We start from the raw sequence: 15,552 nt of genomic DNA, 5'->3' as shown, positions 1-15,552 counted from the left end.
AAATTTGAGATCTTTGGTTCCAACCACCGTGTCTTTGTGCGACGCAGAAAAGGTGAACGGATGGACTCTACATGCCTGGTTCCCACCGTGAAGCATGGAGGAGGAGGTGCGATGGTGTGGGGGTGCTTTGCTGGTGACACTGTTGGGGATTTATTCAAAATTGAAGGCATACTGAACCAGCATGGCTACCACAGCATCTTGCAGCGGCATGCTATTCCATGCAGTTTGCGTTTAGTTGGACCATCATTTATTTTTCAACAGGACAATGACCCCAAACACACCTCCTAGCTGTGTAAGGGCTATTTGACCAAGAAGGAGAGTGATGGGGTGCTACGCCAGATGACCTGGCCTCCCCAGTCACCAGATCTGAACCCAATCGAGATGGTTTGGGGTGAGCTGGACCGCAGAGTGAAGGCAAAAGGGCCAACAAGTGCTAAGCATCTCTGGGAACTCCTCCAAGATTGTTGGAAGACCATTTCCGGTGACTACATCTTGAAGCTCATCAAGAGAATGCCAAGAGTGTGCAAAGCACTCATCAAAGCAAAAGGTGGCTACTTTGAAGAACCTAGAATATAAGACATATTTTCAGTTGTTTCACACTTTTTTGTTAAGTATATAATTCCACATGTGTTAATTCATAGTTTTGATGCCTTCAGTGTGAATGTACAATTTTCATAGTCAAGAAAATACAGAAAAATCTTTAAATGAGAAGGTGTGTCCAAACTTTTGGTCTGTACTGTATATTAGTACCTGAGTTAAGAAAAGGGAAAGCACAAGAGGGTAAAAACAGTAAAAAACTACAGAAGCAACAATATGTTTAACATAACAAATCAGTGATAGCATCTCGCCGGAAACACACCATACGAGCCATGCCATCACTGAGAAAAACATTCCATTATGGAAACAACAGTCTTCCTGCAATAAAAGATATCATGGATAGCAGGTCTTTAGATCATCCCACTGCAGCATCTCCAGCACATCTAAATCTTCTCTAAGCCACCTCAGGGTCTTCGTAAATAGTTACATGATCGCTATCTTGGACTTTGAGTTTAGCTGGGTAGAGTAGTTGGAATCAAATGTTTTTTTCAAACAATACACGACAAGTGGGTCCAAATGCCTTACGTTTTTGAGCTACGGCAGCGGAAAAGTCCTGGAAAATTAGAATTTTTAAGTCATGGATAATTAATTCACGTTGTCTGTATGCTCTCATGACCTTTTCTTTCACCGCCCAGTTGAGATATTTTGCTATGACAGGGAGAGGTCTATCATTTCCACTGCCCCGGTTAGGCCTTGGGGGACCTAGTCTGTGTGCTCGTTCTATGATCATTGGGTCTTTGTTAAGATCCATCTGAAGGGCAACAGGGAGGTGTTTAGTAAGGTATTCCATAAGATGTTCACTGCCCACCGACTCCGGGATGCCCACAAAGCGCAGATTGTAGCGGCGATCCCTGTTCTCCAAAACTTCCAGCTTATTGCGCATTTTTCGTTCTGTGGTCTGACTCTGTTGGAGAGAGGCCCTCAATTCTGTGATCTCCATTTCATTGGATTGGATTCTGCTTTCCAGCTCTGTGACCTTTTGGTAATTGGTGGTGATTAGGGCCATGGCTGTGGCAAGAGAAGCGTGTAGGGTGTCAAATCGCTGGTCAAATTGTGGCCTCAATATTTTGGAGATCTCTAGAGCCACCAACGCTGCTTGTGTAGAGTCTTGCACGAAGGGTATGGGGCAGCTCGGTAGTGGAGAGAGCTGCGGTGGGGATAAACTATCATCCATCTGTAGTTCAGGCAGAGAACCTAGTTTTGGGAAAGTGGACTGGTAACATGGGTTCTTAGCAGCTTGTTTCGATGGTTTCAGAGCAGGTTTACCTTTGTGCATTGTAGATGGCGGTTGTGTGTTGAGCGACAAAAGCACTTGTAAGGCAGCGGATTTCTCTGCTTGAGTTTTTATTAGGTATTTGTCCATTACAACTCCCCGGTAGTAGGGAGAAATATCAGATCAGCGGACAGCAGATGGGGTTAGCAGATTACCAGGTTGTTTGTCACAGTGGGGCAGGGAGCAGGAAGACTGTCATGGCCTGACTACCATATCATAGTCTTGGTTGGTGGGGGCCAGATGGATAAGATGTGGTGTCTAATTGCCGCATATATGTGTCGTGTGATCTACACACAGGGCTTCTGGAGAAAAAAAAAGTGTAGCGTCTGCAAATCAGACATGTCAAAAGAGAAGATCCTTTACACAATCTGTCGGATTCCTTGTTGATGATGGTGGTTTTCAGCAGATTTAGCTGTATAAGCAGGAGCTATTTTAAAAGGCGGTCATGCTGGATGTCCCGCTCCCAGAAGTCTTTCCACTTGCGACAGTTCACCACTTAATAATCGTTTCACATCTTATTTATTTTTTTACATATAGAGAATTGGGAAGGTGTTTAGTAAAATTGTATTTATTTCATGCTAAGAGAAAGGAGAATCACCAGAGAAAACTATCTATTGTCCAGTTATAAATTTAGGATGCAACGCCAGAACTGGATATTAGATGGCAGCAGAAATCCCAGGGATAGTGAAGATAAAACAACAGCTTTTATAAGTTTGGTTTGCAACTCCCTTGTGGTCCACAAGATGGCGCCTGCGTATGGTGCACTTTTATGAATAAACGTTCTGAAAGAGCCTAGTAAGGTATAGGTGCGGTGGGGATATAGGCGAGGTGGCCGGGAGACAAGCACCAAGTTCTTATGTGTTCCTGCTGTTATTTTACTGGCTGAAGATGGCGGATATTTTGGCATCAAAAGTGTTCCAGCAGCCGGTATGTTTGCTTGTGGGGTTAATTCAATATCTCCCCTCAGTTTGGAAGTGTGTAATAAGAGGGAGGGTTTAGTAGACAACGGCAAGTCTCCTGAAATCTATTATAGTCCGGGAGCCCTGTTTTTGTCTCTCCCAGGAGAGGGTTAACTTGATCCTTTCTGCCACAGGTTTATGCGTGGTGGCAGCTACTGTGATGTATGGAGTGCTCCGCGTCCTCATCTGTGAACTGCAGGCCCACTCCTCCGGAATCCCCGGAGTTATCCAGGCGAGATTAAAGTCTCAGTGTGGGGCGGGCGGCAGCCCCGCACCGACAGACCAGGGAGACCTGCTCCTACCTCATCCACCAACAGCTCGCTTCCTCTGCTACCCCTCAGGGCAGGTCAGGTCACCACCCCACTCCATGTGGCAGTACAGGTCTTCTCCCTCACTGAGCTCCGTCCATCGCAGCAGGCCAGCAGGTCCCGCTCCACACCAGCCTCCAGGTCGGGCAAGTGTCTAGATTCACCTCGCAGCTCCTTCCAGATCTGAGCGCCCTTTTGATTCTACAGTGTGTCGGCCGGTCCTCGAGCCCTGGTAGCAGCTTTAATTCTCACAGGCTTTTCAGGTCAATAGAAGGAGTCTCCTGCAGGTGACTTGAGACCACTAAACTTGGATTTGGATCTAAAATAGTTGTTTTAAGGGGTCTAGGGATGGGAGCTCTTCACTCACACGTCTTCTTCTGCTCGTGTCTAGCCCACGCCCCCCCGTCAGCATTTTCAGTTGACAGGCGGATGCGCTTATCAGTTATAATTCCACCATCGGCACTAAAAACCCGCTCTGAAAAAACGCTAGCGTCAGGGCAGGCCAGGACCTCCAAGGCGTAGAGAGCCAGTTCATTCCACGTGTCCAGCTTGGATACCCAATAATTATAAGGCACAGAGGAATCATGGAGGATGTTGGTACGGTCGGCAAGGTACTCTCTCAGCATCTTCTGCAACTTTTCTTTCCATGAGAGAGTACCCCGCTCCTCAGGGCCTGTGCAATGGGAGGGGCTGAGAAAACTCTCCCAGAACTTTGACAGTGTTCCCCTGCCACTGCTGGATTGGTGTTATGTCTCTCTCGGCTGCACTCCTTGGTTGTCCAATGAACTGTGACCTCTGCCGCCAGGGTTTTCAGATGGGAATTTTTTTAATAATTCAGCAACAAGGGTCTTCAGGTACTGCCCCATTTTTGTAGACCTGTCCACCTCAGGAATAAGAAGAGATATAAAGTTCTCCTTGTTGCATGGGTATAGAAGTGTCACCAACCAGTAATGACTGTCACCCAAAAATTTGAGAACGCGAGGGTCACGGGAAAGGCAGCGTAACATAAATTCAGCCATGCGTGCCAGACTGCTAACAGGCAAGACTTCCGTGTCCTCACCAAGAGGACGACTGAACATGCTCTCCTCCTCCTCCTCCCTGTCCTCAGGCCATCCACGCTGAACAGACGGTATGAGAGATCTGCAGGTAGTACCATCTATTGCGCATGAAACTAGCTCCTGTTCTTCCTCATCCTCCTCTTTTTCATTGTCACCCAATCTACGTTGGGATGAGATGAGGCTGGGCTGTGTGCAATCATGGTGACGCTAATTATGGCGTCATCGCCACTCATCATCTTGGTGGAGTCCTCAAAGTTTTGGAGGATGGTACAGATGTCTGACATCCATGTCCACTCCTGAGGTCTTATGTGTGGAGTCTGAACTGAATACCGACGGCCTTGTTGATACTGGTACTCAAGAACTGCCCTCTTCTGCTCACAAATCCTTCCCAACATCTGCAGTGTAGAGTTCCAATGCGTGGGGACATCACACACCAGTCGGTGAGCTGGAAGCTGCAAACGCTGCTAAAGCATGGCAAGGGCAGCGGAAGCTGAAGCTGACTTTCTAAAATGGGCACACAGGCGACGTACTTTAACAAGCAGATCTGGCAGCTCCGGGTAGCTTTTGAGAAACCTCTGAACCACAAGGTTAAGCACATGGGCCAGGCATGGTACATGTGTGAGCTCGCCTCGCCTCAGAGCCGCCACCAGGTTCCGGCCATTGTCACACACGACCATGCCTGGCTGTAGGTTCAGCGGTGTCAGCCACAGATCTGCCTGCTCTTTCCACAACTCTTCAGCATTGTGCAGTTTGTCACGTAAGCACATTAGCTTCAGAACAGCCTGTTGCCGCTTGGCTGAGGCAGTGCTGCACTGCTTCCAGCTTGTGACTGATGTGGTCATTTCGGAGTTGGAGGCTGAAGAGGAGGCTGAGGAGGATGAGGTGCAGGAGCTGTAGACAGTGGGGGCAACCTTGATTGACCTAGGGCTCGCAATCCTTGGCGTCTGGATTATGTGTTCCATCCCAAGGTCCGACTGCGTCCCGGCTTCCACTATGTTAACCCAGTGTGCCGTCAGCAAAATGTACCGTCCCTGCCCATAAGCACTTGTCCATGTGTCTGTGGTTAGGTGGAATTTCCCTGTAACTGCATTGCTGAGAGCACGGCTAATGTTATGGGACACGTGCTTGTGTAATGCAGGGACGGCACACTGGGAGAAATAGTGGTGGCTTGGGACCAAGTACTGAGGGACGGCCGCCTCCATCAGGTTGCGGAAAGCTTCCGTCTCCATGAACCTAAAAGGCAACATTTCGAGCACAAGCAGTTGCGAAATGTGGAAGTTTAGAAGTGTGGCCTGTGGGGGGTTGGCTGCGTATTTGAGCTTGCGTTCCAAGGGCTGGGATATGAACAACTGAACACTGTGCTGGGACAAGGACGTGCTTGCTGATGGTGCTAGTTGAGAGTATGCAATGACAGGTGCAGGGCAGGAGGCATCTTCACATGCACTATGGACAGGGGATTGGCTTGTACGCATAACAGCGGAAGAAGCAGTGGTGTCACCCACAGACACTGTTCCTGGACCCTGGGGTTCGGTCCAAAAAGTCGGGTGCTTTGCTGCCTTGTGTCTGATCATGCTAGTGGTGGTCAGGCTGGTAGTTTTACTACCCCTGCTGATGCTGGCCTGGCAGGTGGTGCAAATGGCCTTTTTGGGGTTATCGGCAGAGTTCTTAAAAAACAACCAGACTTACTACACTGTGTGCAGAATTATTAGGCAAGTTGTATTTTAGAGGATTATTTTTATTATTGATCAACAACTTTGTTCTCAATCAACCCAAAAGGCTCATAAATATCCAAGCTTAATATTTTTGGAAGTTGGAGTGGTTTTTTTTTAGATTTGGCTATCTTAGGAGGATATCTGTTTGTGCAGGTAACTAATACTGTGCAGAATTATTAGGCAACTTAATAAAAACCAAATATAATCCCCTCTCACTTGTTTATTTTCACCAGGCAAACCAAGATCAGTGCACAAAATTTAGAAATAAACATTTCTGACATGCAAAAACAAAAACCAAAAAAGTTAGTGATCAATATAGCCACCTTTCTTTATGATGACACTCAACAGCCTTCCATCCATAGATTCTGTCAGTTGCTTGAACTGTTTTCGATCAACATTGCGTGCAGTAGCCACCACAGCCTCCCAGACACTGTTCCGAGAGGTGTACTGTTTTCCATCCCTGTAGATCTCACATTTTATGATGGACCGCAGGTTCTCTATGGGGTTCAGATCAGGTGAACAAGGCGGCCATGTCATTATTTTATTTTATTTATTTTACTTCTTTTAGACCTTTACTGGCCAGCCACGCTGTGGAGTAGTTGGATGCATGTGATGGAGCATTGTCCTGCATGAAAATCATGTTTTTCTTAAACGATACCGGCTTCTTCCTGTACCACTGCTTGAAGAAGTTGTCTTCCAGAAACTGGCAGTAGGTCTGGGAGTTGAGCTTCACTCCGTCCTCAACCCGAAAAGGTCCCACAAGTTCATTTTTGATGATACCAGCCCATACCAGTACCCCACCTCCACCTTGCTAGAGTCTGAGTCGGAGTGGAGCTCTCTGCCCTTTACTGATCCAGCCTCTGGCCCATCAATCTGGCCCATCAAGAGTCACTCTCATTTCATCAGTCCATAAAACCTTTGAAAAATCAGTCTTAAGATATTTCTTGGCCCATTCTTGACGTTTTATCTTATGTTTCTTGTTCAAAGGTGGTCATTTTTCAGCCTTCCTTACCTTGGCCATGTCCCTGAGTATCGCACACCTTGTGCTTTTTGATACTCCAGTAACGTTGCAGCTCTGAAATATGGCAAAACTGGTGGCGAATGGCATCTTGGCGCTTCACGCTTGATTTTCCTCAATTCATGGGCAGTTATTTTGCGACTTTTTTGGCCAACATGCTTCTTGCGACCCTGTTGGCTATTTGCCAAGAAACGCTTGATTGTTCGGTGATCACGCTTCAAAAGTTTGGAAATTTCAAGACTGCTGCATCCCTCTGCAAGACATCTCATAATTTTGGACTTTTCAGAGCCCGTCAAATCTTTCTTCTGACCCATTTTGCCAAAGGAAAGGAAGTTGCCTAATAATTAAGCACACCTTATATAGGGTGTTGATGTCATTAGTCAACACCCCTCCTCATTACAGAGATGCACATCACCAGATTAATTGGTAGTTGGCTCTCAAGCCTATGCAGCTTGGAGTAGGACAACATGTATAAAAAGTATCATGTGATCAAAATACTCATTTGCCTAATAATTCTGCACACAGTGTATATACCCTGCCTGCCTGCCTGCCTAGCACTTATATGCAGCTGGATTAGTCCTCAGAAGGACTGTTAGTTGAGATGGATATGTGTCTCTAATATAGCCTGGTATACCTACACTAACTAGAAACAAGCAAATCTCTCCCTAGCTCAGCAGCAGCTCTTCCTACACTGTCTGATTCCGGAGTGACTGTGACGAGCATGGCGGTGCCCGGTCTGATATAGACCTGATGACGCTGTGTGGCCAGCCAACCACTGTAAAGCCACAGCAAACATGGCTGCGGCATTACAGTGTGTGGCAGGCAATCCCTGCATGTTGATTGGCATTCTAAAGAGCGCCAAGCATGCAGGGAGGGGACCCTAGCTCCCTCCGAGCAACCCCAGTAATACTCGGCGAGCGCCAAGCATCTCGAGCAGTGAGATGCTTGGTCGAGCACGGAGCAGTAGCGAACATGCTCGCTCATCACTGTATATTTGTTTTTTTGTGATTCAGTAAATGTTGTATAAGCATTATCATAACCTTCTTATGAAAAATAGATTTTTAGCACTGTACTCTCTATATGTGGCTTTGTATATTGCAAAGAAATCAATGTACATTCACCATTGCTAGTGAATAGATTGAGGAACTGTTGCGGTAAGGCAGCCAAGTATTATTCTTCTTGACATGTGGTTATCTATTTTTAATGCAGCAAAGTCAATGCATTGAATGTTTAATGAATTGGTCATCACCCTTTGCAGCATGAATATGAGTTGGATCAGGTTTTTATTTCTATTTTTAGAATGAATAAATCATCTTAAATTAATTTTTTGAAATATTTAGGTTCATATGGAAAATAATAACGTGGGCAGCAGTCAGAAATGAAATATGGGAACTGAGAAGGAACTTACTGTAGATGATGTAAATAAATGGAGTTTAGTACAGCTAACAGTCTTTCCTTATGTAACAAGGCAACAATTGTACCGCCCAGAAGCAAAGTGATTGAGATTCAGTATTGTGCGATCCAGGCAAGTGGATCATAGAAGAACATGCAAATCTTTGAAGTTCACATGTTAGCTTGACAAATAAGTCTCAGTTTTTTGTTCTTTTTTCCTTTTAGAAAATTTTAAAAAAAAAGGGTATTTAGCTTAGCCCTAGTGGTATTCTGAAGGTAAACAGCATTTTAAAAACATATGCAGGTGTTTAATTGGATGCAGAAAACCTAAATAATATGAGCAAGGGTACACCAAAGACAGAAAACCAAAAGGTGTAAAAAACCCTTTAAAAAATAACTTTTAATCATAACTGTTAAAAACACAATATAATGGTCACAAAAATTGCATGTCATGCCAGGTAGGTATACTCAAATGTAATTATTTGACTCCCTAAGAGTTCGATGTGGCACCCCCGCTCAATGTAGGCTATCCCTACCAAGCCCTCCAATGACCTCCCTAAAAAAGCCACCACTAACATCCAAGTAAAGTGCTGTAAAATACTTTTGTTACGCTGTGTCTGGTTAAACAGCAAAATAGGACTGCATACGTCTAGTGAATATGTATGTATTCAGGCACCAAATGTAATGAAATAAGGTGCCCGGTGAATATCTCTCCTAAATGTACATCTATACAAATGCCGGATGAAGGTACCATAAATCAGATCAAAAGTATATCTATATGTCTCATGAATCAGATAAATAATAGATCCAATAGATGTACAAAGATATATACAAAGATATAGAAGTCAGATAAATTCTAGACCCAGTAAATAAATGAGATCTAGATCTTATATACAGTTCTGGCAAAAATTAAGAGACCACTGCAAAATTTTAATTTTCTCAGATTTTTCTCTTTATAGGTATATTTTTGAGTAAAATGTACATTGTTGTTTTATTCTATAAACTACTGACAACATGTCTCCGAAATTCAAAGCTAAAAATTTTGTATTTATTTGCAGCAAATGAGAAATTGTCAAAATAATAAAAAAGAAACAGTGCTTTCAGACGTCAAATAATGAAAAGAAAACAAGTTCTTATTCATTTAGAAAGAACAATACTCATGTTTGAACTCAGGAAGAATTCAGAAATCAATATTGGGTGGAATAACCATGATTTTTAGTCACAGCTTTCATTTGTCTTGGTATGCTTTCCACCAGTCTTTCACGCTGCTTTTGGGTGACCTTCTGCCACTCCTGGCACAAAAATTTAAGCAGTTCTCCTTTGTTTGATGGCTTGTGAATATCCATCTTCCTCTTGATTACATTCCAGAGGTTTTCAATGGGGTTCAGGTCTGGAGATTGGGCTGGCCATGACAGGGTCTTGATGTGGCGCTCCTTCATCCACACATTGATTGACCTAGTGTGTGACATGGAGCATTGTTGTCTCGCCCCCGGGGCCGTGGGGTACCTCAGATGCTTGGGGGATATCACGGTGGCTGGCCCGGTCCGTGGCCCAGGGCGGACAACTGAAAAGAGGGGAATGTCTATTGGGATAATAGGTTTGTAAATGTTCGTGTCTAGTGTTGAGCATTCCGATACTGAAATATTGGGTATCGGCCGATATTCGCGGTATCGGAATTCCGATACTTAATTCCGAAACTTTTAGAATATCGTAGACCGGAATTGGAAGTTCCCATAATGCCTGCACTCTGCAGTGTCTCTGAAGGATGACAAGCTGGATGGCAGCGCTCAGCTGCGATCCAGCCTGTCATCAGAATGCCATCCCAACATGGGAGAATTCTCCTGATTGTTTAAAAGCCGGCGGGTGGTAAAAAGCCGCCGGCTTTTAAACAATCACACAGCCCAATACTGCTTCCCCGCAGCCTCCCACCCCGATCCTTCGCTCCCACCATCCTGATCGTAAGTTAGGACCGGGCGGGGAGCAGCACCAAGGAGCGGGGAGCGAAGGACCCGGGTGGGGAAGCCGGCGGTGAAAAGACTTCACCGCCGGCTTTCCCGTTCTGTGCTGCACTTTCCTGCCGTTTATTTCAAATGAACAGCTGAAGTATCAGGTGATGCCGATCAGCTGTTCATTTGAAGTAGCCGCGGTGCCCTCAGAGAGTTCATGTGAGTTCATGCTTGACTGCATGAACTCACATGAACTTTCCCACGGCCGCACAGGTCAGCCTCACCTCCCAGACCCGTCATGATTAGTGTGTGCGGTGTCTGTGCGATGTCTGCGGGTGTGTGCGGTGTCTGTGCGATGTCTGCGGGTGTGCGCGGTGTCTGTGCGATGTCTGCGGGTGTGTGCATGCAGGCAGACATAGGCCGATGTGACACTACTACTCCCATCGGCCTATGTCTGTCCCCCGTCCACTCGTGCCAGCAGGATCAGCTTGATGGGAGCAGTAGTTCCCATCAGCCTGATCCTGTTATTTTTGCCCCTATACATCTTTTATTCTTTTAGGCCCCCAATAAGTTTTAAATACATGTCATTGGTGGCCAGTGGTTACCTAAAATAAATTAGTTTATACATTACCTGTCCCCGCCGATCGCCACCTAAAAAAAAGTAAAAAATAAAAAACTACACCTATACTCACCTAGACACCTAATTCCCCGAAGCCATCGATCTTCTGTAATAAAATATAAAATAATAAACCACAACCTTATCCTTACCCCTCCGTAGTAGTCCACGAGTGTCTCACGATGATCTCCAGTTTAGAGCGGCCACATAGAATGTGACCGCTCTGAACCACTGCCGCCGCTAGAATGACAGGGCCGTAAAGCAGCCCCATCATTGCATAAGCGGGTTCGCCGGAGTTCAGGCAGCGCTGCTCCGGTTATCTCCTTTACGGCCCTGCTGTATCATGAGAAATTCCCACGGTACAGCAGTGCCGTAAAGGGGGTCTCCGGAGCTGCGCTTACTGAATGCACTCCGGTGACCTCAGTCAAGGGCTCACGCTGCCGGGAGCGGACGTGTTCCCGGCAGTGTGAGCTTACAGCAGCCATGCACAGCTGTCACCGTCTCCAGATATGACAGCTGTGCATGGGAGATCAGCGCAGGAACGTGGACATGTAACTATTTTTTTTAGTAAACTAAGAATTAAATTAAATGGTGTGTTTTATTTCAAATAAATTATTTTTTTCTGGGTGTAGTGTGTGTTTTTTCTTTTTAACACTTTGTAGGTTAGTAATGGGGGTGTCTTATAGACGCCCATCATTACTAACCTGAGCTTCATGGCAGCTGGCGCTGACATGAACCCCACCACTATTACCCCCTGCCACCGCACCAGGGCAACGTGGAAGAGCGAGGCTAAGTGCCAGAATTGGCGCATCCTATGGATGCGCCATATCTGGGGCGGCTGACGGCTGGTGTTTCTAGCCTGGGAGGGGGCCAATATTCATGGCACCCTTCCTAGGCTATTAATATCAGCCCCCAGCTGTCTGCCTAGCCTTTGCTAGCTATTAAAATAGGGGGGACCCCACATCATTTTTTTGGGGGGGTCTCCTATTTTAATAGCTAGTAAAGGCTAGGTATTCAGCTGGGGGCTGATATTAGTAGCCTGGGAAGCTCTGTGGGTATTACCCCCTTCCCAGGCTTCAAACATCTGCCCCAGCCGTCTGCTTAACCTCCGCTAGAGACTAAAATTATGGGGGATCCCATGCCAATTTTTTTTTGAATAAATCCTTTATTTTAACACTAAATGACACTTGAGGGGTTAATAAAGACGCAGTCCCTAAATTATTATTTATTTTTTAATTAATTTTTCCCAAAAATTTTGACGTGGGCTTTGCCATATTTTTGTATGCCAGCCAGGTACAGCATCCAGGAACGGGCTGCCCCCAACTCCCAGCTGCCTATTTGTACCTGGCCGGACACAACAATATAGGGAAGCCCTTTTTTTATTATTATTTCATGAATTTCATGAAATAAGTAAAAAAAAAAAATACGTGGGTCTTCGCCTATTTTTGTGTCCAGCCAGGTACAACTAAGCAGCTGGGGGCTGGAATCCACAGCGCAGGGTGGCCCAAGCTTTGTGAGCCCCCCCTGCTGCGAACTGCAGTCCGCAACCACCCCAGAAAATGGCGCGTTCATAGAAGCGCCATCTTCTGGCGCTGTATCCAGCTCATCCAGGGCCCTGGTGTGGTGGCTCACTGGGTAATAAAGGGGTTAGGGCCAGCTTTGTATTATCCGCTGGCCCTAAGCCTGAAATTCATGGGGTCACGCCAATATTAGACATGACTGCCATGAATTTCTAGTAAAGTATTTAAAAAAAACACAACACCCAGAATAAAGTCCTTTAATTGAAATAAACACACAATTCTTTAATGTTCTAAATTAAACCATACTTACCATAACGCCCATTCCAGCTGAAGCCAATGATCTCCTGCAATAAAAGTAAAATAATAAAGCAACATCATCCTTACCTTTCCATGGTTCCCAGGACAGCTTCAGCTCTGCTACATCGAGATGACAGGCTGGATCGCAGCAGAAAGATGCCATCCAGCCTGTCATCCCGCAGACACTGAGAAGCGCAGGCATGCTTGCGCTCCTCAGTGTCTGGTTGTGACGGCATCCAGATGAGCCGACAATGAACTCAGCTCACCTCATGCACGTCACTGACAGCGTGGGAGAATTCTCCTGCGCATGCGGTGAGCGTGAGAGACTCGGCTCATCTGGATGCCGTCACAGCCTGACACTGAGGAGCGCAAGCATACCTGCGCTTCTCAGTGTCCGCGGGATGACAGGCTGGATGGCAGCTTTCTGCTGCGATCCAGCCTGTCATCTCGATGTAGCAGAGCTGGAGCTGTCCTGGGAACCATGGAAAGGTAAGGATGATGTTGGTTTTTTATTATTTTTCTTTTATTGCAGGAGATCATTGGCTTCAGCTGGAATTGGCGTGATGGTAAGTATGGTTTAATTTAGAACAATAAAGAATTGTGTGTTTATTTCAATTAAAGGACTTTATTCTGGGTGTTGTGTTTTTTTTAAATACTTTACTAGAAATTCATGGCGGTCATGTCTAATTTTGGCGTGACCCCATGAATTTCAGGCTTAGGGCCAGCTGATAATACCAAGCTGGCCCTAACCCCTTTATTACCCAGTGAGCCACCGCACCAGGGCCCTGGATGAGTTGGGTACAGCGCCAGAAGATGGCGCTTCTATGAACGCGCCATTTTCCGGGGTGGCTACGGACTGCAATTTGCAGCGGGAGGGGGGGCCAGAAAGCTTGGGTCTCCCTGCGCTGCAGATTCCAGCCCCCAGCTGCCTAGTTGTACCTGGCTGGACACAAAAATAGGGAGCAGCCCCACGTTTTTTTTTTTCAATTATTTCATGAAATAATAAAGAAAAAGAGGGCTTCCCTATACTGTTGCGTCCAACCAGGTACAAATAGGCAGCTGGTGGTTGGGGGCAGCCCGTTCCTGCCTGCTGTACCTGGCTGGACACAAATATAGTGCGAAGCCCCACGTCAATTTTTTTAAAATTATTTCAGGAAATTCATGAAATAATTAAAAAAAAATTGATGTGGGTCTTCGCCCTATATTTGTGTCCAGCCAGGTACAGCAGGCAGGAACGGGCAGCCCCCAACCACCAGCTGCCTATTTGTACCTGGCTGGACACAACAATATAGGGAAGCCCTTTTTTCTTAATTATTTCATGAATTTCATGAAATAATTAAAAAAAAAAAATACATGGGGCTTCGCCCTATTTTTGTGTGCAGCCAGGTACAACTAGGCAGCTGGGGGCTGGAATCTGCAGCGCAGGGAGGCCCAAGCTTTCTGGGCCCCACCCGCTGCAAATTGCAGTCCACAGCCACCCCGGAAAATAGCGCGTTCATAGAAGCGCTATCTTCTGGCGCTGTACCCAACTCATCCAGGGCCCTGGTGCGGTGGCTCACTGGGTAATAAAGGGGTTAGGGCCAGCTTGGCATTATCAGCTGGCCCTAAGCCCGAAATTCATGGGGTCATGCCAATATTAGACATGACCGTCATGAATTTCTAGTAAAGTATTTAAAAAAAAACACAACACCCTGAATAAAGTCCTTTAATTGAAATAAACACACAATTCTTTAATGTTCTAAATTAAACCATACTTACCATCACGCCCATTCCAGCTGAAGTCAACGATCTCCTGCAATAAAAGAAAAATAATAAAGCAACATCATCCTTACCTTTCCATGGTTCCCAGGACAGTTTCAGCTCTGCTACATCGAGATGACAGGCTGGACCGCTGCAGAACGCTGCCATCCAGCCTGTCATCCCACAGACACTGAGAAGCGCAGGCATGCTTGCGCTCCTCAGTGTCAGGCTGTGACGGCATCCAGATGCCTCACCTCCCAGACCCGTCATGATTAGTGTGTGCGGTGTCTGTGCGATGTCTGCGGGTGTGTGCGGTGTCTGTGCGATGTCTGCGGGTGTGCGCGGTGTCTGTGCGATGTCTGCGGGTGTGTGCATGCAGGCAGACATAGGCCGATGTGACACTACTACTCCCATCGGCCTATGTTTTTCCCCCGTCCACTCGTGCCAGCAGGATCAGCTTGATGGGAGCAGTAGTTCCCATCAGCCTGATCCTGTTATTTTTGCCCCTATACATCTTTTATTCTTTTAGGCCCCCAATAAGTTTTAAATACATGTCATTGGTGGCCAGTGGTTACCTAAAATAAATTAGTTTATACATTACCTGTCGCCGCCGATCGCCACCTAAAAAAAAGTAAAAAATAAAAAACTACACCTATACTCACCTAGACACCTAATTCCCCGAAGCCATCGATCTCCTGTAATAAAATATAAAATAATAAACCACAACCTTATCCTTACCCCTCCGTAGTAGTCCACGAGTGTCCCACGATGATCTCCAGTTTAGAGCAGCCACATAGAATGTGACCGCTCTGAACCACTGCCGCCGCTAGAATGACAGGGCCGTAAAGCAGCCCCATCATTGCATAAGCGGGTTCGCCGGAGTTCAGGCAGCGCTGCTCCGGTTAGCTCCTTTACGGCCCTGCTGTATCATGAGAAATTCCCACGGTACAGCAGTGCCGTAAAGAGGGTCTCCGGAGCTGCGCTTACTGAATGCACTCCGGTGACCTCAGTCAAGGGCTCACGCTGCCGGGAGCGGACGTGTTCCTGGCAGTGTGAGCTTACAGCAGCCATGCACAGCTGTCACCGTCTCCAGATATGACAGCTGTGCATGGGAGA

The sequence above is a fragment of the Phyllobates terribilis genome, unplaced genomic scaffold, assembly GCF_046119375.1.
Source record: "Phyllobates terribilis strain yellow unplaced genomic scaffold, ASM4611937v1 Scaffold_5__5_contigs__length_657084704, whole genome shotgun sequence".
NCBI lineage: Eukaryota > Metazoa > Chordata > Amphibia > Anura > Dendrobatidae > Phyllobates > Phyllobates terribilis.
Note: the sequence above shows the minus strand (reverse complement) of the source record.